The following is a 23,918-nucleotide window of genomic DNA, read 5'->3' on the forward strand; positions in this document are numbered from 1 at the left end:
AGAGAGAGAGAGAGAGAGAGAGAGAGAGAGAGAGAGAGAGAGAGAGAGAGAGACAAAGGGACCAGGCTTAATTGTTGGAGTGACTTTCTGTACCGCGCCAGATTGGCCTGTGACAGGCCGGCCCCTCTGGCTCTTGGGCACCAATGTGGCCACCAGGAGCCCAGCTGATCCCTGGCCTTTCCTTTGAAACCTTGCTTGACTTCAGTGGTGCTTATCTCAGGAGACAATTCAATGTCCCTATCCTATCCTCCTCTGCCCACTTTCTGGGCTCCCTGTTAATCCCAGACTCCATGCCCAGCCCAGAAAAAATCTGCCCAAGAGTGCTGGCTGCACCTGATTTGGTGTTTCTTGAGTTCCAGGTGACTGGGGCACCGAAGGACAGAGGCTCCCTCTGGGAGCAGAGGTGGTGGCATTGGTGAGGGCCTGTGGGGCAGCAAGAGGCACAGGGTGAAAGGCCACAGCCTCTGGCATCCCGGGGAGAGGAGGGCTGCACAGGTGCCGTGACACAGGTGTTGCGGTGAGTTTAGATCCTGGGAGGGTCACGGCCTGGCACGGGGGGGAGGGGGGGGACAAGAAACCCAAGACTATTCCAGGAGCCTGATGGCTGGACAGGGAGGGTGGGGGTGCCAGTGTGGGGATGGGAGGAGAGGGGCTGAGGTGGGCAGGAGGAGGCAGAGGGAGAAGCGGTCCAGTGAAGATAGGGCTCCGGTGTGCCCCAGGGTAGGTGGGGGAGTGCCGGGGTAGGGGGTGGGGAGCCGGCAGGGCCTGTGGTAGGTGCCTAGGGACCTTGCTCTAGGGCCGGTAACTGAGAGCCCAGACTTGGGAGCCTCCCTACCCTTCCTGCAGTTTCTGGCCCTTTTGCCTGGGTCCCACTGCTTCTTTGGGGAGCATGGAGAGGGGGAGGGAGACACAGGCTCGAGCAATGCTGGTGGCCCTGCAATCACATGGAGAGGGCTGGAGCCACATTGCGGAGGCTTCTGCACGCTCCTCCCCAGAGCCAGCGGGCGGGAATCTGCGGCTCCTGCCAGCCAAGCCAGCGGGCCCAGAGTCGCGGCCAACGGTTGGCAGTGTAGGGGCCTCTGCTGCCAGCTCGCCGGCGGGGCTGCCGCTTCCTGCCACAAGCTGGTACCATGTACCTGTAGGGGCTGGCAGCGGCAGGGCCCTGGGGGTGAGTGATGGCAGGGGAGAGGCGCGGGGAGGGGGAGCAGGAAGCGGCCTTGCGGTCCTTCTGGCCTAAGCAGGTTGCCGGGAACGTACACCAGCCCCGTCCAACTCATTCCAGATTAATTGGGCAGGATATGGAGGCATCTGGCTGCGGCACAGAGCAAGTGGAGATTCAGCGGGCGCCGCGCACCGGCCAGCGTTTGGAAGCTGCCCCAGTGCTGCCAGGCACAATTATTTTCAGCAATGTCTTTCTGCCGTGGAAACTTAGGACTGTGGACTTTGGCACGAGAGCTAAGTGCAGATCTGCGAGGGCACAAATTGACTCGATCCTTGGTGCGAGGTGTTGCCTGGGCCCAGTAGAGGGGGCAGGAGGACCCCTGCCCTCAGCCAAACGGCGTGTGCGTGCGTGCATGCGTGTGTGTGTGCGTGCGTGCGTGTGTGCGTGGTAGCTGAGGCTGAAGTACGCACGGCCAGCTCACAAAGGTCCTATAGACCACTGCAGGGCATAGGTGTGACAGTGAGGGGCCACAATCATCTGTACCTAAGTCCTTCCAAAGGGCCTTGTCCAGCTAGGCCTGCTGGCATGTGCTTGTGATCCCAGAACTCAGGAGGCTGAGGCAAGAAGGCTTCTGCAAGTTGAAGGCCAACCTGGGCTACATAGTGAGTTCCAGGCTAGCCTCAATTACACAGTGAGTCACTGTCTCAATACACACACACACACACACACACACACACACACACACACACACTTCTCTGGGGCCTGGAGACTGTCCAGTGGGCTCATGTGGCCCACAGTGCCATACCTACCTCTGTGTGTGACCCAAGATGAATCAGAAGATTCATCTGATTTACTCACTGCTCCCATGAGACCTGGTGTCCCTGGGAAATCCATGTTTTTCATTGATTCTCCAACACCCAGCAGTGCAGATGCACACTAGACATCAGGCTGCCTGTGAAGCAGCCACCACTGATGGGCAAAATATGACCAGGTCATCCACCACTGTATGGGGCAGCAGCCGAGGACAGGTGAACCTGGACCAAAGAAACTCCATGCGACAGAAGTGTAGTGGTCCAGGCAGGCGAGGTGGTGCCTGCCCGTAATCCTAGTGTTCTGGGAGGCCGAGACAGGAGAATCACAAGTTCAACCCCAGCCTACTTGGCTACTTAGAAAGACCCTGTTTCTAAATAAAAACTTTCTTAAAGGGCTGGGAACGAAGCCCAAAGTGAAGGGCCCTGGGTTCAGTCCTCAGTGCTGAAAACAAATTCAGCAGGTAGGATGGAGATAGGGGGTCTTGAACCTACTGGGATCTGAGAAGGGCCAGGAAGAGACACAGAGGAGTGGTGCACAGCTGGGTAGTGGCAGCTGGCACGGACAGGAGGGGCTTGTAGCAGGAGTGGGGTCCAGGTACAGAGCGGCCCTGGGAGGGCAGGGTGTGGTCCCTGAGGATGGAGCTGGGAAGCTCAGGGGACACTAACATGTTGCCATTTAGAATGGTGACTGCAGCCATGGCTGGAAAGGTGGCTGGAGTGCGGGCCTGCAGACCAGACTGAGGGAGGCAGGATGGGGTGGTAGAGGCTCTCCTGGGACCCTCCTTTCCCAGGCTCCAATTCCTGGCTGCCTGCCTCCTGGACTGCAGGGAGCACACATTCATGGGCCCCTGGAAAAGGCTCCCAGATGGCTGCCAGGTAAGGGGGTGATGAGAATGCATCCCCAGCCACCATGTTGTGTCCTGAGGAGTGGCAGAAGGATCTAGAAGGCAGCATGAGCCATGGGCTCCAAGCTGGAAGACACAGCCTGCCCATCACAGAAGCTGTGGGCAAGAAGGACTCAGCTGTGAGCACAAGGTTGGAAGGTGCAGGCTGGAGAGGCCAAGATGCTTCCTGCCCTTGACTGTGGCCGAGGAGTCCTGTGGGGAGGGGAGGAACAGAAGAAGCCACGAAGCTACAGCAGGTGGGACCACAGTAGCTACTGCTCCCTGGGTGGAAGGCTTGGCATTTGGGTTCTTGGGTTCCTGGTGTACCCCACGGCAGCATGGCATCAGATACAGAGAAGGTACCCTGCCAGCACCACTTCAGTTGGTGAATAGATGACCATACCCAAAGCCACTCGTGTGAGTAATGATAGTTTTGAGTCTAAACCACTGCCACCACCATTCGGCAGTGAAGGCCACAGCTTGACTTCCAGACAGAAGAGCTGCAGAAAAGAAGAAAGCAAAACGGGCAAGGATTTACAAAGAAAGGCCAAGCACAGAGTCAGTGCTGATGGTGGCTCCTGCCCCCTGCTAATGTAGGTCTTCTCCCTGGTTCCCCTTTGTAATGGTTGGTGCATGGTGCCAACTTGAGGACTTCAGAAGCTTAACTCAGTGCCTTCGCAGTTCCACATCCAGGGTGTAGAGGACACGCCCTAGGGCAGCTACTCACCCTCTAGGATGTCTGGATGGTTGATTCCCATGTCAACTTGAGAAGCTTAGAAGTTTAACTAAGTAACTCAGCAGGGGGCCTGGGTGCTCACTTTGCAAACATCCTGAGGCTGTACAAGAGGAGGACCCGGAGATGGTGTGGGTGCTACACCTGCCCTGGGGGAAGTAGCCAGCTTGCAACAGAAGCAGGCAGGAGAGGCTTGCTTCCCCTTTCTACTCTTGCTGTCTTCTGCCGCCTTGAGCTGTTGCCCCTGAGCCAAGCCACCCTGCCTTGGGGCCAGCTGATTATGGACTGAAACCCTCACAAACCTTGAGCTAAATAAACCTTTCTTTCTGTACCTTTGAGTGGGTATTTTGCCCCAGCAAGAAAAGTAACTAAGACGCCCTTTATTCCCTCTACTGCGTTCCCATTTATAAGGGTGTCCTTTTTTTGGAAGTGATTCTATGTGTGTCGTGTCTCAGGTGCACATGCTGGGCCAGTCGCCCACTTTTCTTTCTCTACTAGAGATGCAGCATTACCTTCGGTCCAGCTCAGCCCCTCCTCGTGACCTACCTACCCCTCGTGCCACCAGATCTCATGCTATGACTGTGAGCCCATCCATTGCCCTCACCGCCATCACACACACACACACACACACACACACACACACACACACTCGTGTGGAAATGCTGCATAGCACCATGGTAAGGGGAGTAAGCTGGGCTCTGAAAGACAGATGCTCTGTGATCTCATTCAGATGTAGAATCGTAAGAATTCAGTCTTGCCAGACACGGTGCTGCCTGCCTCTAATCCCAGCTGCTCAAGAGGCTGAGGCAGGAGGGCTGCCAGTTTGAGCCCAGGCTGGGAAACCTTATGAGATTTTTAGTTTTAGATCTCAAACTAAAATAAAAAGGGATGTAGTTCAGTGACAGAGTGCTTGCCTAGCGTGTGCAAGGCCCTGAATTTGAGTTCTAGAAAAGCATGTGTACACACACACACACACACACACACACACACACACAGAGATGGTCTAAGAAACAGCAGAATGGTGAATACTGGAGGTTGGGTAGGGAAGCGGGAAAGAAGGAGGGGGAAAGCTGGTATTCTACTGCAAAGTAAAGTGACTATAGAATAATAATTACTATATATTTCAAAATAGTTAAAAGAGGATTCTGAATGTTTTCACTACAAAGAAATAACTTGTTGAGGTGATGGCTGTGTTAATTATCTTGGTTTTGTTATTACACAGCATACGCAAGCATCGAAGCTTCGCATTATGCCCCACAGATGTCTCCACATATCAGTATATGTCCAGTAAACATAGCATGAAAATTTCCTTCAAATCATTCCACTCCCTACATTAGTTCTGCAACTTGTGTTTCCCCGAACAACACAACCTTCGGTTCGTCCAAGTTGCCACTAGAGGTCCAGCTCACTTAACAAAGTACTGTATCGGTCCCTGAACTTCCATTTCACCGTTGCCTTCCCCAAGGGTGGGCATTTGCTTCTGGCTCTGCAGTGAGCCTTGCTGTACCTGTCCAGTTGTGAGAGTCTTTCTAGGTCCAGGTGATGCGATAGAAGTAGACCTGCTGAGTTGTGCAGCATGGGGTGTGTGTGTGTGTGTGTGTGTGTGTGTGTGTGTGTGTGGTGGACCCACACCCAGGGCTCTCTCACGAGGCGACATCTACTCCCCCACCGCTTGCGCCTGGGCCAGCCTTGTGACTCTAGGACCAATGGGATGCAGTAGGTATGACACTGCAGATCTGGGGACCCTGGGGGACCGTGCGGCTCCCACCTTGGCCCTGTTGGAGACTGACCACCTGTTAGTGAGGCAAGTGGTGTTGACTTGCGTCGTCTTCAACCTGCCACCAGCCTGGCCCTCCGTGGGACACCAGCAATGGATTCCTGCCTTCCTGGCTTGGTCCCAGGCTGTCTTCAGGAGCATGGGTCCGTTCCAGAAAGAAGAGCTGGAAGTCCCAGCAGGCCTCCCTGGATTCTTCATCCAGCAGGGAGGAAGGCAGGAAGAGGAAGAAAGAAGAGGGAAGCAGATTGCACAGCTCCATCCACTCTCCGGGTAGAGACCCCCTACCTCCTTCTGGGCCTTTGCTAGCCCTCTCTGCAAATGCACCTTGATGGCCAGTGATGCTTACTGAGGAGGCTGCGTGAGGACCACACCCAGAGTTCCGGAAGTGCTGGGCTCAGCCAGGCATGGGATACGTGCACTTCCTGGAGAGAGGGAACCACAGGCGAGGGATGTGCCTGCTTCCTGTAGCTCCTTAGAGTCTGCGGGCTCCAAGGCAGTGTGAAGCCCTGGAGCTCACTGCACAATCACTGAGGCCACAGTCACCTAGGCTGGGGCTCCACCCCACCCCTCTCGCCTGCCAGGTGTCCCCACCACACGCAGTCACATCATCTGAGCAGGCAGCCCAGTACCGCTGTGCCAACAGCATGGTCCAGGCACAGCATTATCCTCGGCATCAACCCCTGAATGCCTGCCTGGCCTGTGAAGGCGGCGCTTGGAGCTCGCTTCTGTTTGGAAGCCAGCAGCAGGCGCCAGGCTGTGACTTTCTGTGGCTGATTTGAAGCAATTAAAATCACAGCACAGCCTCTCTTGTCCACCCTGTCTTTACATTCTACTGAGTCGTAGCTAAACCGCACTCCTGCAGGCCTCTGTGTGCGCCCAGGTCTTCTGGCTTCGGTCTGAACTGAGGGCTCGCCCACCCCCAGGGTCTGAGAAGGAGTGTCCCCTCAACTTGGCCTTCTCCAGCTGCAGGTCCAGGGGAAAGCCAGCCACATTCCCGCTGTCCACTCGCGTCCCCTCTAGCACAGTGCCTGGGCTTTTGGCCCTGTCAAGAGTACCTTGTCAGCCATGCACTGGCCAATGACCCCAGATCTAAACCTGGGCGTACACACCGGTGAGTTCAGCCCTCTGGGCAGGTGAGGCAGGAGGATCATAAATTCTAGCCCAGCTTGGGCAGGGTAGTGAGAGCTTGTCTCTGAAAATAAACCTAAGAAACAAAAGATGGGCTGGGAGTGCAGCTCAGGGCAGCAAATGCCTGCATTCACTCCCCAGCACCACAACTGACACACTGACCCGTAGATACTGGGGCCCACAACAGTGACAGCTGACTGTCTTTGGTGGCCCCTGCAAAATGAGATCCTCAAAGCCAAGCAGTGCTCCCAGAGTCCCAAGGCATCCATAGGGAACAGGTCTTTCTAGCAGGTGTCCGTGGGAGCTGTGGTGTCCAGCAAGCCTCTCTCTTCCTTCTACTTTTTCTGGTACTTCTCCAAGGAAGCAGGGCAGACCAGGCTGCCAGAGACCGGGCCTCAACTCCTTTACATACACTTTTTGGGCTGAGTCACTCTGGGGCGGCCCAGGGCCCTAGGGTGGAACCAATGGCACCCCAGGGCAGGCCCAATAGCCAATAGTGCCCCAGGGTGGAACCAATCAGCCCCAGGCTGGGCCCTGCCCACCTGCGGGGGTGGGGGTGGGGTGGGGGGACACACCCGGGAACTGTCCCAACAGATTCAGTCAAATTGACACTATGTATCAACTACCACACCTATCCTGTCAGAATTTATCAGTTATAGATTGATTTCGCCTTCCCTTTCAAACAGATTCTACACCCTAGAGAAAAATCAACCATTTTCCAAAAGTAGTGTCCAGAGCACAGAAGTTTCTGAGCAGAATTTAGGACTTTGGCCTGGATTTCATGGTTGCTTTCTAGCGCTGCGAATGGAGCCCCGGGGCCTGGCACGCTCTAAGCAGCGAGCCACACCAAGCCACACCAAGCCAGGAGCAGCTGAACTGTGCAGGGCCGGCGGGCTCCCAAGAAGGCTCCTACACCTGGCACCAGTGTAAGATTTGCACTGTTGGCTGGCTCCAGGTTGCCCATTTGTCTATCCTTCCTTCCTTCCTTCCTTCCTTCCTTCCTTCCTTCCTTCCTTCCTTCCTTCCTTCCTTCTTTCCTGTACTGAGAATTTAACCCAGGATCTGTCTAGCTATAATCTGTTTATTTGAGGCAGGGTTTCCCTAAATCGCTAAATTGCCCAGCCTCTCACAGCACTGGGATGACAGGCGTGCACCCCCACCCCAGCTAAGTTGAAGTTATCCGTCCACACGGCTGTGCCCCATGTGACCCGGCAGTTAGGATGCACCTGGCATCTTCTGGGGACACCATGTCAGGCTGCTCTTCCACCATGTGCCTCCCCGACTTAGGATCGAGACACCTGGCCATTGGGAGGGGCGCGGGCGCAGCAGGCAGGGAGCGAGGATCAGAACATTGGTGCTGTCGCCATCGTGGCCCATGTTGCCTGCTCCAGGTCCCATGTTGCTGTTGCTGTCTGCCTGTGAAGGGCCAGGTCGAGGACCGCACGTGGTGCCACGCAGGCGTCCCAATGCGCAGGGTCGGTGTCCCCAGCGGTCCCCGCGACGCCTGGGCCTCAGTTTCTCACGGGGAGCTGTGCACCGGTCGTCGGGCAGCCCCGGCCTGCGTCTGTGCTCAGCGGGAGCAGAGCCCTCAGCTGTCACCTGGACCTTGAATGCCACCCCGAGCGTCTATCCTGCGCACGCGCGCTCAGAGCCCCCAGTGTGGCGCCAGCAGCCCCGATTTTGTTCTTGCGGAAGTGCTAACCGCCATTGGCCGCTCTTGGGAGTGGTTTACGAGGCCCTCACACTGGAGCTGCCCCTTCGCCTCCCCGGGAGGTGGCGGCCAGAACATTGGCAAGGGGCCGGGCTCGGGGCTACGCCCAGGTCGGAGGTCGCACTCTCAAGGGCTCCGGGCCTCAGCCGACGACGGGGAGGCTTGGCTGTCCTGCTCCAAAGGAGTTAAAACAAAAACTGACAGACGCGCGAGCAGGGACAGATCAAACGCGACGCTTCAAAGCGAAGCCGAGCCACGGGATGGGGGACGAGGCCGGGGAGCTTCGGGTCCCCAAGGCTGGGAACAAAGGCCGCCCCGTGCGCCCAGGGCGCGGCGCCATCCGGTCCTGCCCGGGGCGCGGTCCTCAGGGACGCCGTGACCAGTGGCTGCACTCTCCGTGCCCGAGCACGCGGAGCGGCTAATTAGTGCTTTTAATATGCAAATCAGAGCCCAACAGATTACATCTAGGGAACAAAACCAAGCGGTGAATATGTTATTTTAATTATTACTCCAAAGGAGAGAGGCTCTGGCTTAAGAGGGTGGCAGGCCCGCTGTGTGGGAAGTCCCCTGGTTAGGGCACGGAAGGGCCCGCTTCCCGGGTGTGGGTGGAGCAGAGCATGCCGGAACCGGACTCAGGCACTGGGCTGAGGTCTTGCGAACCACCTTTGAGCAAATAACTTTTGCCTGAGGCTGTTACTACCATGATAACCTCAGGAGACTGATAATAGAATCTCCATTCGTTCATTTGTTCCTTCATACAATGGACATTTCTTTTTCTTTCTTTTTTTTTTTTTTTTTTTTTGTATCTAGTACAGGGTCCGTAGGGTCTCACTACGTAGATCAGATACTTAGTGATCCTCTTGTTTTTAGCCTCCTGACTGGGCGCCACCACACCCAGTCCCAGTCTCAGTTGCAGTCTCAGTGCACCCCTGGGGCAGGGCTGGCAGGGCCAGCGCGGCACAGTAGGGATCGAACTGCGGCTGCTGTGCTCTGCCTAAGCAGACGCTTCAGCCCTTGAACTATGTGGCCGGCCTAACTATGGACATTCCCCCAGAGTCCAGCGTGCCAGGCACTGTACCAGGTGCTACAGATATGGAGAACAAAGCAGCCAGGTCTGTTTTGCATTTTATTTTTTAAACTGGGGATTGAACCCAGGGCCTTCCTGCTGAGCTACAATCTTAACCCTTTCAACATCTTTATTTCTGTTTTTTGTTTGTTTTTTGAAAGAGAGTCCCATTATGTAGTTCAAGCTGGCCTTGAAATTACTATGTAGCTCAGGCTGGCCTCCAACTCATAGCCATTCCCCTGCCTCAGCCTGGGTGCTAGGATTACAGGCATGTGCCACCACTCCTGGCCCTTTTTACAAAAAAATTGAAACAAGATCTAAATCACTGAGTTGTCCAGGCTGGGCCTGGATTTGTGACCCTCCTGCCTCAGCCTTCTAGAGTGCTAGGATTACAGGTATGAGAGCTGCCAGGCCTTGCTTGGGGTTTGCCTTTCAAGAGGTGAGGTGTGGTGAAGAATAACCCAAATACATCGAGCAACTGCAGCTGGATAGAGCTGCTGGGAGGGGAGGAACCAGAGGCTGAGTGGAGGAAGGACTGTGACTCACCTGGTAGGTGGACATGGAAACTGTCCTGGAGATACAGTTAGGCTGAGACCTGAAATGGAACCAGGGTGTGAGAGGCCCATCCTGGTCCTTCTGGGCAGTGGCACTCGGGTGGGATATGGATGCAGTGCACCATGGGAAGTGGGGGAGCAGGAGATGTGACACCCTCAGAGTAAATGGTTAATGAACTCATGTGGGCCAATCCTGCCTCAGTTTCCCTTTTGCAGCTAGAGGGAGGAAGGACATACATTTATTTGGGAAGTCATTTTCCATGCAATCCTCCTTGTCACCCTAGCTGCTGTGACTCTAGACCCTGATCCAGTGAGTAAATAAGGACTTACCAGGGTGAGTCCTGAGGATACTCACACAGGACTTCTGTGTGTGTGCATGTGCATGTGTGCATGCGTGTGTGTGTGTGCGTGTGTGTGTGTGCATGTGTGCACACGCGCCCTCCAATGCGCCTGCAGCTGGCGCCCTAGGCTGAAACCTAGCTGCCAGCTGGCGCCTCCTTGGAAACCCCTAGCAGCTTCCTAATCAGTCCTTGTCCTCTTGCTGGGGGCCAAAGCCGGAAGCCTCCCCATTCTCCCGGGACTGCCAGCCACAGGGCCAGGGCCACAGGACGTGCCCGCAGGCTGATGGCTCTAGTTCCGGCCTGGCGCCTATCTGTCGCAAGTTTTACTTTTATAGGAAATGACAAAACAAGACTCAGATATCAAGGTGTGTCATCCCCCCAGTCACACACAGAGGGACCTCAGTTCTACTTTCTTAGGTCTAGGAGCAGAATAATAGAAAAACAAATGAAATATTCATTCTTTTCCACCAACTTTGCCTGGAGGCAGCGGGGAGGGGGTGGGGTTCTTTGCATGGGATACAGCTGAGGAGGAAGGTCTGAGGATTATGCTCAGAGGAGAACGAAGGAAGAGGAAAGAAGCAGAGAGAAGCCAGGAAGAGGAGCAGAGAGGTGGCATTGGGCCCAGAGGAGAAGAGCCAGGGACAATGCGAAGAGCACGGGGCGGGTGGGGCAGGGAGAGGATGGGGGCTGAGTGGATCCCAGCCCCTGGCTCGTCCGGCGAGTGGAGTGGCCCCTGCTGGAGGGGCGTCTGCAGGCCGCTGCCATCGGGGCAGCTGGGGCGGACTGGGGAGTTTGGCGAATGGGACAGAAGCCACCTGTAGGGATGGAGAGGAATGAGTGTCTACCAGGTGTGATGGAAAGTGTGTGAAGGCTGAGCCGAGGGCCTTCCTGCGGAGAGAGGCGGCTGGTGAAGCCAAGCCTGTGGCGCTGCCACCTTGTTCGCTGGGCCTGGCCCTGTGCGCTCCTAGCTGCTTCCCAAAGTCAGATTGACTAGGCAAAGTGAAGGTTTTGAGTCGATTCAGGACAGCAAGGCAGCCAGGCTGGCGCAAACAAAGACCCTCATGGAAGAGGACTTCCAGAACTGCTTCGGGAAGTGGTGAGAATGACGGGATAAGTGTGTCTTCAGTAGAGGAGGAGGACTGAGGGACCTAGTGGCGATGTGTCTTTTGCTGTAGTAATTTTTCGAACATTGAAACACACAGTATTCTTTATCGTACCCTACAGCTTTAGAAGTCACATACCATGAATTCAGCCACTTTTTTTCCCCTAAGCGAGAGGGAATTAGGCTGCAAAGTCTGAGGGGGTGATGCCTGGAAGGATGTCAGCCTCCACGTGAGGCCACTGTGTGAGACACACGGAGCGAGTGCCTTCCTGCTAAGATTCGTGGTGCAGCGGAGGGATAGAACACAGCGGGACCCCGGCTGCAGCAGTCCACGTGGTCCCAGGGAGCCTCGGCATGACGGGTTGCTTCTCAGGTCAGGAGCTGGCAGACTACAGCCAGTGGGCCAAACCCACCTGGTGCATGTATGTAAACCAGATCTTACTGGAGCCACATGCACAGGTTCCCACGCTGCCTGCGGCTCCAGCTGCGGGCTCTGTATTTGGGGCTTCCCTGGCAAGCGCAAGGGGCTGAGTTCAATTCCCAATTGGGACCTAAAAAAAAAAAAAAAAAAAAAAAAAAGGCGGACTCTGTCTTAGATCCTGCTAGGGGACCTGGTTCAGTACATGCTTGTTAAATAAGTACCAATGAACACCTGAGTCCTAGGTGAGAATACTGAACTTCAGAGAATCCAGTGCGCAGTGCCGCTAGCCAACGCAGGCCTCGGGTTGATCTGAAGGGAGGCTGAAGGAGACCAGAATTGAATGGAGGCATGTTCTTTACTTGCAGGGCACGGCTTTGAATTGCTTCAAACCCAGGCTTGCTGCAAGGGTGGGGTGGCCATCGTTCCGTCTAGGCTCACAAGCAGGGAGCCCCGCGGCCCTCTCAGAATCTGGATGCTTACTGGGGCGCCACGGAGGCGTGTGAAGCAGGAGTTGTCCTCAGAGCCTGTGCCGGGGTGCAGGAGACAGTGCATGGCCCTGCCACATTCGGACCCACACCCTTTTACAGTCTGGGAAGCAGGCTGAGGGGCCTTGGATGCTGCATTGCCGTAGGGCGCCCCCTTGCGGCTGCTCGGCATTTATTCCCTTGCTCACCCCCTGCATCCTTTAAGCACCTGGCCGGCTGCAGTTAAGGGCACTGGATGGGGAGAGACCCACAACAGTCGCACTGACTGGCTCTGCGCGGTCAGGCTGGTCACAGACGCCCACAGAGGCTGGCAGTGTTCCAAAGTCAGGTCAGCTTTCATTTCGGTTTAGGGCTTCTGTGCCTGTCACAGTTCTGTCTGTCCTCAGATCATTGTCAGTGGAAGCTTGGAGTCAGCATGCTGCTGGGGGACTTGAAGGGAGTACGTAGAACCCGACAGTTCTTCCTTTCAAGCACTGGGGCCTTTCTGATTGCCCAGCTGAACGTTTCTCATTGCCTCGGTGGAGGATTAGGTGTTCGCAGGGACAGGGCTTTTGCTGCTTCTCAAGCCAGAGTTCCTACTTTGGTTGATGTAAAATTGTCTTCCTCTGAGTCCAAATATTGGTCATCCTTCTGCCCACTAGAACCCCAAGCCAGTGGCCTCTAATGTGTAAGGACTGGGACAGCTTGTGAGGCAGCTGTGGACACAGTCAGACCCCACACTCCTGCTGGCCTGGGATGTGAACCTGAGGGAGAAGCAGAAACCTCCGAGCTCTGGGTTCTTCACTGGAAAGGGAGCTAACGTAGTGTTGACCTACTAGTGATGTGTGACTGAAACGAGAGGATGCAGAGAAATGCCTGGGGTAAAGCGGACACCAAACGTAAAAAATGGCAGTCATTGTTCTCATAAATTTCTAAAGCAATGAACCTACCATGTTATGCCAGGAGAATGCACTGATAGAAGAGTAGAGATTAATAAGGCTTAGAACTTTGGACAAAAGCATGCATTCTGGATTACAAGGGGAGATTCCATTATGATACATAATTATGAAACAATGTTGGGCTTATGAGCAGTGATTGTTCTTAAATATGTTAATATATAGAGGAAACCTGTAGGGGGCAAGAGATGGCACAGGCGTGGGTACAGGGAGAAGCTGGGCTATAGCGCAGGACCATGGGCAGCTTTGGTGGAGCCTGTGGCAATCTCTGGACCTGGAAGATCCTTCCTAGTTGCCCAAGCTGGGCTGAGGCGGCTAGCCTTGTGTGTTCCTGGTGGATCAGCAATCATGTAAGGGCTTCAATGGAAGGGAGGTGATCTTGACTGGAGGGCACATGAAGCTGAGGTCATCCCTGCAGGAGCCAAGAGTAGAGATCTGTCTGCCAGTGGCACTCCAAGCAGGAGGATGGAAATCCCCTTGAAGATGGCCTGAGTTGTGTGCTGCAGTGAATGGCACAGTCCACCCCTTGCACTGCTGAGATCCACTGCTTCAGGTATGCCCTGGGTATCCCTCCTTTAGGTCCCAGGAGACCTCTGCTCCTTCCTGAGAAGAGGAAGAGGAAGGTTGTGGGACCACTGCCTCTGAATCCGCACCCAGTCTTGGGGTCACTTGTTTCTGTCTCATTTCCCTTCTCCGTTAGTCTTGTTGGGTCTCTGCTCTTGTCTGGCACTGTTCTGCACTAGCAGGTCACACGATCAAGACCCTCATGACTGAGCGTTTCTGATTCATAGGCACCGCGCTCCTCCTGGGGTCATGTCACTGAACTTTATTATTTATCCACACAGTCAGGTAATGGGTGATCAAGAACAGCCCATGTGGTCCATCTGGCTGCCAGACATGCCCCTCCTTTCCCTCATTGAGTGACACCTGCTCTGCTGCTCTTGTCAACCCATCTGCGACAAGCTGCTTTCAGGACTCTCCCTGTTAGTTTAGGGCTTCTGAGGCATCTGGGCAGCACTTGAAGTGTGTAACTGAACAGGCCTCTTGCCTGTCTCGGGGTGGGGTTGTTCTTCATGAGAATGGGGCCTCTACATCGCTAGGGCTCAAGACTCTGGAGTCAGGAAGCACAAATTAATTCCTTGGATGAGTCTCTGAAGGTGATAATAGGCAGGAATTCTTAGTCTGTCCAGGCTCCCATAACACAGTACCACACTCTGGGTGGCCTGAACTCTAGAGATTCCTTTCTTCACAGTTCTGAACAGTAGAAGTCTGGGATCAAGGTGTCAGCAGGGCTGGTTTCTGTGAGAATTCTCCCCTCCACTTGCCGATGTCTGTCTTCTCCCTGTGTATTCCTCTGGGTTTGCCTATATCCTACTCTTCTTGTAAGGATAGAAGGATACAATGACATTGCACTAGGGCTGAACTATGTGACCTACCATTACCTTAGTTACCTTTTAAAGGTTCTGCTCCAAGTTCAGTCTCATTAGGAAGCAGAAGTTAGGGCTTAAACACATGAACTGGGGGATGGAAGCACAGTTGGCCAGATAGTAGGCTTCTTTGTCTCCCTGCCTTAGTTCTGGGTTGATCTATGTATTCGTCCTGCTTGGGGCTCCATCTACAGAAAGTCTTTTTTTAAAATTAATTAATTAGTGCAGGGTCTTGCTACGCAGCCTGGACTCATGGTGATCCTCCTGTCTCAGCCTCCCCAGCACTGGGATTACAGGCGTGTACCACTACACCTGGTTTTGGTAGCCAGTACAGTGTACTCTGGGTTCCAGGGCTGGCATGGCATGCAGTACCTGGGATTAAACCTGGATCCTTGCACTTGCCAGGAAGACACTTAGCAACTCTTATCATTATTATTTTTTTCTTTTTTGTGGTACCAGGGATTGAACTCAGGACCTTGCACTTGCCAGGCAAGTATTTATTCCACTGAGCTATCTCCCCGGCCCAGGAAGACACTTAGACCACTGAGCTATCTCTCTAGCCCCTACATAAAGGTCTTTGATATAAGTGGTAGATGGCATTCTGGAGGAGGAAAACATGTTTTTGGGTTCTGTTGTACTGGTAAAGCAGTTCAGACATTAAGTGGTGTAGGAATGACCACCAAACCACGTGGGCATGGCTAACCCTGCACCTCTTCTGCCCAGAAGCAAGTTTTTGATCTGAGGAAGTGGAGGCCGAATCTTCTGCCAGAGAATCCAGTTCTCCATCTACTCTGGGACAGTGGTGAATGCTGAGGTCCTGTGGGGAGGAAAAGGAAAACCATACGTGGCACATAGATGTGGCATTTGGGGGCAGAAGGGACACAAAGTGTAAAGGCAGAATGACAGTGAGTGAAGATAAGCCTCTACAAAAGAGGAGTGCACAGGAATAAGGGGCTTTACGTGGAGCTCGAGACTGACATCCTGACTTCGAGTCAGGACTCCCAAATGGTTGGTACTGCCTGAACTTTACTTTCAGGTTAGACACTTGTGAGGTGTCCGTAGCACCCACATTTCCACACTCAGGAATGTTGCAGCATTGCCGCATAATCGTTGCACGTGCTTACATCCTCCAGGTGCTGTAGGCCACCTGCCGGTCACAGGACACTGTGGTGGGGTGTTTGCTGTACTTCCTAAGCTGTTGTGTTTGCTCCCTTTTTTATGGCCTTGTTTTCCTCAGTAGGTTTTAGGGTTAGCTTCTTGGAGGGGTGAGGGATTGAGCTACTCTACAGTTTAAGTGCATTCAAGTGATATGTGCTAAAATGGAGCCACACAATAAAGGAGAGTCTCCCTTGCCCTATCACATGTAGTCCACGTGGCACTGAGTGCCACATGGTGCCATACTTGGGGCTCACTGTTAGGCTCTGTTTCCATCTGGTTGGACATTCGGGGGTCACGGTAGCTAGCTCAGCCTGGGAAAGGCCAAGCACACGCTGTGGGAGCCCTGTGTGGTCTCCATGGCTGCTTGGCTCCTGTGGCCTTCATGGTAGTGCTGGGGTGGCTGGCCACAGAGTCTGGCTGCTACTGACTGCCACTGCCTTAACCGTTATCCCCAGAGCCATCCTCCTGTGAGCTTGCACTGTGTTCTTGGGTCCTGGCCAGGAGGCCAAACCTGTGTCTGGGAAAGCGGACGCAGCTGAGCAAATTCCGTGTACCAGCACTGGCCCCTTGGCCAGGCACCCGCAGACCCCAGTGCTCCACCAGGCTCCCTGGCTGGGTCTGGAAGCTCCTTCAGTGTAGGCCCCCCAGAAGGGTTGTGCCGGGGCTTAAGCCTCCTCCTGGGCCTAGCAGTGAAGGGAAAGAGAGCACGTGCCGTCCTGTGTGGGGCCATTCGTGTCTCCACGCAGGGACGGAGAAGTTGCTCTGAATGAGCAGCAGACTCTCATGGGTCAAGACTTTTGGGGGGCATCACCAGGAATATTCTCATCCCACCAGTCAGCATCTTGTTCTTTCCCCAAAGCATCCTGGCTGAGGCACAGCAAGGCTACCTCGACTGGGAACTTAATGTGCTTGGGAGCTCAGCTGCTCTGGCTGAGGATTTAGGGCCCAGGAATCACATGATCTGAACTAAAGGCCCACTCCAGCTGCCTCTCTGAGAGTTGGACAAAGACGAGCTGGGCTTCAGCCTGGGAGGGTGTAGCAAACTTGCTGGGTGATCAGCCCCCAGGTCTGCCTCCTGTGCGTTTCCCTGCCTCCTGCCTCCTGTACCTTGTTAGCCATTGGTCTTTAGAGGCCACCAGGAGGCCCCACTTAGGGATGCTGCTCCAACCGGCTGCCAGGTGCTGCTCAGTCAGGTGTCTGACCACCTGCCCGCACCCTTGGGGCCCTGCCCTGCTGGCAGGGGGACAGTGAGAGGTCCAGGAGAAATGGCCCTTGGGCGCGGCGGCATCAGTGCAATTGGTGGCCGTGGATATGAAGCTCTTGTAAGTTTTAAGGAGGATCTCAGACCTCTGCCTGAATCTTTCCCCTCTTCTGCCTTGGAATTCTCTCTGAAATTACCCGACCCTAACTTTTTAGTAAAGACAGCCTAAGCGGGGCCACACCGTTGGAGGCTCAAGTTGTTCTGTTAGGGACTAAGCTTTGCTCTGACTTCTGGAGGTGGCAAAAACATTCAAACTATAGAATGTTTGTGTTTAACTCTTGTGGCAAGTTTGTGTTAATTAAATGGCCTTTCAAAACGGCAGTGCTACATTGTGTTCTTACTACGCTGTGTGAAGCCTCCTGTCTCCTCCTGTCCCCCCCCCCCCCGTGCTCCTTACTGTCTTTTGGATGACAGCCACTTTAGTTGGTGTGCAATGGTAGCCCACTGTGGTTCTTAATTTGCATTTGGCTGCTAACATTTAATAGTGTTGGGGATTTTTCATGTGTTCATTAGTCATTTCTATATCTTTTGTGGGCTGATTGGCCAACTTCCTCAATTTTTGAATTGAGCATTTCATTGTCTAATGATTGAGTTGTAAGTATTCTTTATATATTCTATATACAAATTATTCATCATATATAAGATTTGAAAATATTTTCTTTTTCTTTCTTTTTTTTTTCAGTCCTTAGGGCAGGGTCTACAAGGTATTTAGGGCCTCACTACACAGATCAGACCCATATTGATCCTCCTGTTTACAGCCTCCCAAGTGCTGGGATTACACACACGCGCCACCACGCCCAGTCTCAACCGCCGTCTCAGGGTGCTCCAGGGGCTGCGCCGGCACAGCATGCCCGGGATTGAACCCTGGCTGCTGCTCTCTGCCTAAGCAGGTACTTTAGTCTGCTGAGCTATCCGGCCGGCCCTGCAAATATTTTCTATCAGCCTGAGTTTTTCTCTTTTCTTTTTCTTGATCATGTCTTTTGAGGCACAAGTGTTTTTAATTTTGATGAAACTCAATTTATGATTTATTAAAAATATGATCTGTAGCCCAGTGGCCCAGCGCCTGCCTGGCAAGCATGAGGCTGTGAGTTAGATTCCCAGAATGCCCTCTCCTCCAAACGGACTGTGGTTTTGGTGCTATGTCTAAGAACCCAAGGTTCACTTTTTTTTTTTTTTTTTCTGATTTTTCTTCTAGGAGTTTTATAGTTTTAGCTCATGTATTTTAGTTATGATCTATTTTGAATTAATTCTTGTTTATGATATGAAGTGAAAATCTAAATTAACCCATTTGCATGTAGAAATTCAATTATCCCAACATCATTTTTTTTTTTTTTTTTTTTTTTTTTTTTGCGGAACCGGGGATTGAACTCAGGCCCTTGTGCTTGCCAGACAAGCACTTATTCTACTGAGCTATCTTCCCAGCCCTCATTTGTTGAAAAAACTCTTCCCATTGAATTATTTTAGCACCTTTGTAAAAAATTCAACTAGTTATAACAATAACAATGTAGTAATCTGGACTTGGTTTTGTTCTGTTGATCCTATTTTCTTATTTTTTAGGGAAGGATCTACAGGGTGTTCAGGTCTCACTACTAGATTGGACTTGTAGTGATTCTCCTATTTACAGCCTCCCAAGAGCTGGGATTACAGGTGCGCGCCACCACGCCCAGTCTCAATTGCTGTCTCAGCACATCCCTGCTGGCACGGCAGGCCTGGGGATCCAACTCCCTGCTCCTGTGCTTGCTTGCAGATGCTTTAGTCTGCTGAGCTATTTGACTGGCTCTCTGTTGATTCTATAGGGCCATAATCACATTATCTTATTTATTTATTTACTTTTTATTTTTTTGTGGCCGGCTCAACTATGTACTTGCCTAAGCTTACTTTAGACCACTGAGCTATCTCACCAGCCCCCATATTATTTTTAATAATGTTTTTATTTTTCTATCTATTTGGTACAGGGTCTCACTTTGCAGCTCAGACCCATAGTGATCTTCCTGTTTTAGCCTACCCAGCACTAGGATTACAGGAGTGCACCAACCGTGTCCGGTTTGGGTGTCCAGCACATCGCGGGCCGGTACTACTGGGGATCGAACCCAGGTCCTTAAGCTTGCCAGGCAGGCGCATAGATGGCCGAGCTATCTTCCCGACCCTGTGGGCACAGAGTCTTACTCTGATGATTTCAGTCCTTTCAAATTGATTGAGGCCTGTGTTATGGCTGGTCGCTGTCTGCGCTTGAGGACCTCCTGCGCATGCGAGACAGCAATGTGCGCGCTGGGGCGAGCTGGTAGGTGCTGGGGTATCGCCGTGTTCCGTATTCTCGCTCACTGGCCTACCTGTTCTGTCACGAGGGTACTGAAGGCTCCAAGCAATACTCCGGTTTCTCTACAGATCTTATAAATCTTCTGCCTTTTACTAAAGGCTCCAGCTGTTATCAAATTGTCTATCAGTTCTATTTCTTTAATTTTATTTTCAATTGTAATTAAAGGATAACATAAAACTTACCATTTTAACCTTTTTTAAGTGTACAGTTCAGCAGGGAAAGGTGTGCTCAGATCGTTAGGATTTTTTCACCTTTCAAAATAGAAACTTTGTTCCTTGTGAATAACAGCACCCTGTCTCTGTCCTGTCACCCCATTTCTGGGAAACCTTCATTCTGCTTTCTGTTTCTATGAGTCTGACTATGCTAGAAGCCTCATACAAGTGAGGTCATGAATTACCTTTTTTTGGGGTACTGGAAACTGCACTCAGGACCTCATGCTTGCCTAAAGTACTCATCTGTTTGCAAACACCTTATTTCGCTCAGTGGCTTGTGCTGCCACTTCATCCACATGACAGGGTCCTCCTGTGTGTTTAGAGAGGGGTGCGTTCCACTCTCTGCATATCCCACCTTTCCTTTAGCCATCTCTCAGCTGATGGGGATTTGGGTGCTTCTACCCCTTGACTCTTGTGAGTAACATTGCAGTGAAGTCCTTCAATTTTTGATTTACTGCTGGATACATTCTGGGACTCTGTGGTTAGGTACATATTTACAATCATATTTAAGTTTATCCTTTTAATCACTTTGATAGATCCCTCTTTGTCTCTATGCTTTTATAAAATACATTTTTATATTTATATATTTATGTATCTTTATATTTTTTATTTCAAAGTATGTTTTGCCTAGCATTGATAAACCACTTCAGCTCTCATGTTTAATGCGTTCAAGGTATATCTTTTTCTGTTTCCTTTCAACATATTAGTTTTGTACCAAAATGTTTCATGTGTAGAACACGTTATTGGATATTTTGAAGATTCACTCTGACAAGCTCTGGCTTCTTAATAAAGTGTTTTGTACACTTACATTTAATATAATTATCGATATAGGGCTGGCCAGATAGATCAGTAGACTAAAGTGCCTGCTTAGGAAGATGCAAGGGCCGAGGTTCGATCCCTGGACTCTTGCTCTGGCCTTGCCCCGGGGCATGCTGAGCCGGCGACGGGGACTGAGTGTGGTGGTGTAATTCCAGTGCTTGGGAGGCTGAAACAGGAGGATCACTATGAGTCCGATCTGTACTAAATACAGAAAAATAATACAGAAAAAAATAATTGCTAAATACATAAAAAATTATTGATGTGATTGAATTTATGTCTTGCATATTACTATTTGTTTTTTATAGGTCCTCTGCCTTTTTCTTCCTTTGATTCTTCTTTTATGCATTTTATGTGTTAAATAGGGGATTATAATATGCATCTTATCACAATAAACTTCAGATTAATATTAATTTGATTCATGTCAACATAGAATCTTTACTTCTATATAGTCCCATTTCTTCCCCCTCCTTCACGCTGTTTGTCAAAGATACATTGCACATGCGTGTGTGGACTTGCTGTACTGGCAATGATACTGTTTTCTGCAATTTTACACCATTTAAAGAAAGAGAAGCATACCAGGTAGGGTGGTGCACAGCTGTAATCCCAGAGTTCAGGAGGCTGAGGCTAAGAACTGGGGCCTGCTTGGAGTTCAAGGTCAACCTGAACTCTGTAGTGAAACTGTCTCAAAGAAAAAAAAAAGACAGAAAGAAAAAGATATCAAAGTACGTGGTTTTCAGTATTACATACATAAACACCTTTTTGCTTGTTTTTCTTTTCCTTCCTTCCTTTCTCCCTTCCTTGGTATGAGCTCAGGCATGATGCTGTTTTCTTTTAGACTAAAGGACACCCTTCAGCATTTCCTCTCAGGAAAGTTCATTAACAAGAGAAGATCTCAGCTGCTGCTGGTATGAGAATGCTTCCAAGGCCACACACGTTGAGCTATCTATCTGTCTATCTATCTATCTGTCTGTCTATCTATCTATCTGTCTATCTATCTATCTAGTCTTTATGAGACAAGGTCTCTCTGTGCAGTTCAGGCCGGTCTTGAGCTCACTCTGCAGCCCAGGCTGGTCTTGAACTCACAAGATCCTCCTGCCTCAGCCTCCTGCGTGCTGGGATTGCAGGCGTGCGCCATCACACTCGGCAGTGCTGTTCCTCAGCTAGTCCGTGGTTTTAGTGGCCACAGACTTCTCAGCTGACAGTGTTTCCTCCTGTCCTGGGCACCCCCACTGCACTGCCTCCAATCTCTGATTTCTGGGACGGAGGCACACACTGGTCACCCTGGTCACGCCAGCACCACTGGCCGCACTGGTCACACAGGCGTCTCTCCTGTACAGAAGCTGTTTTTCTCCTGCTCCTTTCAGGGTCTGATTTGCTCTTGGTCGTTCAAAGGTCAGACTGTGAAAAGCCGCAGGCGGAGCTCTGCGGTGACTCTCCTGGCAGCCCGCGAAGCGCGCGGAAGGCAGCACGGCGCTTGTCAGCGGGCCACGCGGCACCTGTCTCCCGCCATTCCCTCCTCTCCTGCCCACGCTCGGAGGTCCCTGTGTTCGCTCTTGCCGCACCTTCTCGGCATTCTTCGCTTGCCACCTGCTACATATTAGACCATTTCCACGGTTCAGCCCGTAAGGTTGAGGGCTCCACCCGCTGCCCGCTTCAGATATGCTGCTGAGCCTCTCTTAGGAATTCTCTGTTACTGTGTCTTTCAGATTTAGCGTTTCCATTCCCTTTGTAAAAACTTTATTTATTTGTTGATATTTTTCATTTTTTATTGGTATGCTTGTAGTACATGTTTACATTCCTTATGTGGATTGATGCATGTACAGAGCATCTCAATTCTGTTTCTCATCTCCTTGCCTTACCTTCTCTTGGTAGTCTTTATTTCTTATTTATTTATTTAGTGCAGGGTCTCGCTACACACTTCAGACTGGCAGGGATCCTCCTGTCTCAGCCTCCCCAGAGCTGGGGTTACAGGTGTGTGCCACCACATCAGGGCTGGCATGGCACGCCCAGGGTTCTGGAGCCAGCACAGCATGCTGGGGAATCGAACTCAGGTCCTTGAGCTTGTCAGGCAGGCACTGAGACTGCAGAGCTATCTCCCCAGCCCAGTCTTTATTTCTTAAGTCATTGTTATCATACTTTCTTGAAAGAAAGTTAAGTCTAATTTTGTTTTTTGAGACAGGGTCTCTAAGTAGTTTAGGTTGGCCTTGAACTAATTATGTAGTCTAAGCTGGCCTCGAACTGGTGTCGATCCTCCTGCCTCAGCCTCCCGATTGCAGGGATTACAAGTGTATCCCACCACGTCTTCCAAATAGAGACATATTTACTGTAGTTGCTTTGGTGCCTTTGGCTAATTCCATTAGGGCCCCTCTATGACATTTGTGCTGATTTTTTCCCCTCCTTTTTTACTATACTTTTTTTTTTTGGCAGGTATAATCACTTCCTGTTGAAAACAGCATTTTCAGTAAATGCTGGCAACTCTGAATTCTGTTGGGCAGCTCCTGAGGGTGGTGGCTGCACTATTCGGTTCTTAACACTTGCCTGTGATAAATCGCCGCAGCTACAGATTTCTCTGCTTAAACAAAATTCCTTTGTTCCTTTGTGTGGTCTTGCTTTTCTCTAAGCCCGGTTCCGCAGCTCCCTATGCGTGCCATCTGCTGATGCGCCAATGTCTGTCCATGCTGTCTTCAAACACCACGAGCAGGCCAGGCCCTGACCATGCCCGCGTAGAGGACACATTCAGAGTTCAAGCAGCTGTCAAGTCCCCGCGTGCACTCCGCACGTTGTAGGGCCAGGGGCTGGATGGTGGGCCAGCCTGGGCCCTCACAGGTCCCCCTGAGAGCCCCCCCCCCAGCTCCCTACGGTTGCATCAGCTGGGGCCTCTTTCTGCTCCATTCGGGCAGGCCTGCTGGCCCCGCCTGCCTACCCCGAGCCTTAGGCTCAGGCCCGCGGTGGTCTCTCCTGTCCATTCGCTAGTGAGATCGTGACTTCCGTGTTCGTGCAGTTAGTGTTCCCCTCCACGTCAAGTCAGCCCGGCCGGAAGCAAAGCTGCTGCTTCCTCAGGTCCACCTTGGGGGTGCAGACTGGGCTGGGGATGGGAGCTCCGGAGGCAAGGACACCGCAGATGGCCATGGTTTGTACCTGAAATACAGCGGTCTTCACCAATAACCTGTCCTCGGTGTGGCACGTAGCTGCGGGAGGTTTTGTAGATCTCTGCAGTGGCTGTTTCTGGCAGCCCTGGCCAGCTCTGCCATCACTACTTGCTCTGCTGTCCTCGGAGGTCCTGCCAGCGTCGGTGTTTAAGGGTCAGAGTTAAAGGTAAAGTCATAGGAAGACCTGGAGGGTACTCAGAAGGCCAGATTTCCAGGACGCCCCTCGCTGGCAAGCGCTGACCTCGGGAGTGCAGCGAGCCCAGAGACCTCCTGGGCGGGCAGGCCATCCACTCCCCCCACACCCACGCATCTCTTCCTCTATCAAATCTTTATCAAGGATTCACATTGCAGGCACTTTGTTAGAAGCTCAGGAAACAAAAGTAAAACAACTTGGCTCTTAAGAAAAGTAGGAAGGAAGGAAAGAAGGAAGGAAGAAAGGAAGAAGGGAAGGAAGGAAGGAAGGA

This window comes from Octodon degus, unplaced genomic scaffold (assembly GCF_000260255.1).
Source record: "Octodon degus isolate 3935 unplaced genomic scaffold, OctDeg1.0 scaffold00070, whole genome shotgun sequence".
NCBI classification, from domain to species: Eukaryota; Metazoa; Chordata; class Mammalia; order Rodentia; family Octodontidae; genus Octodon; species Octodon degus.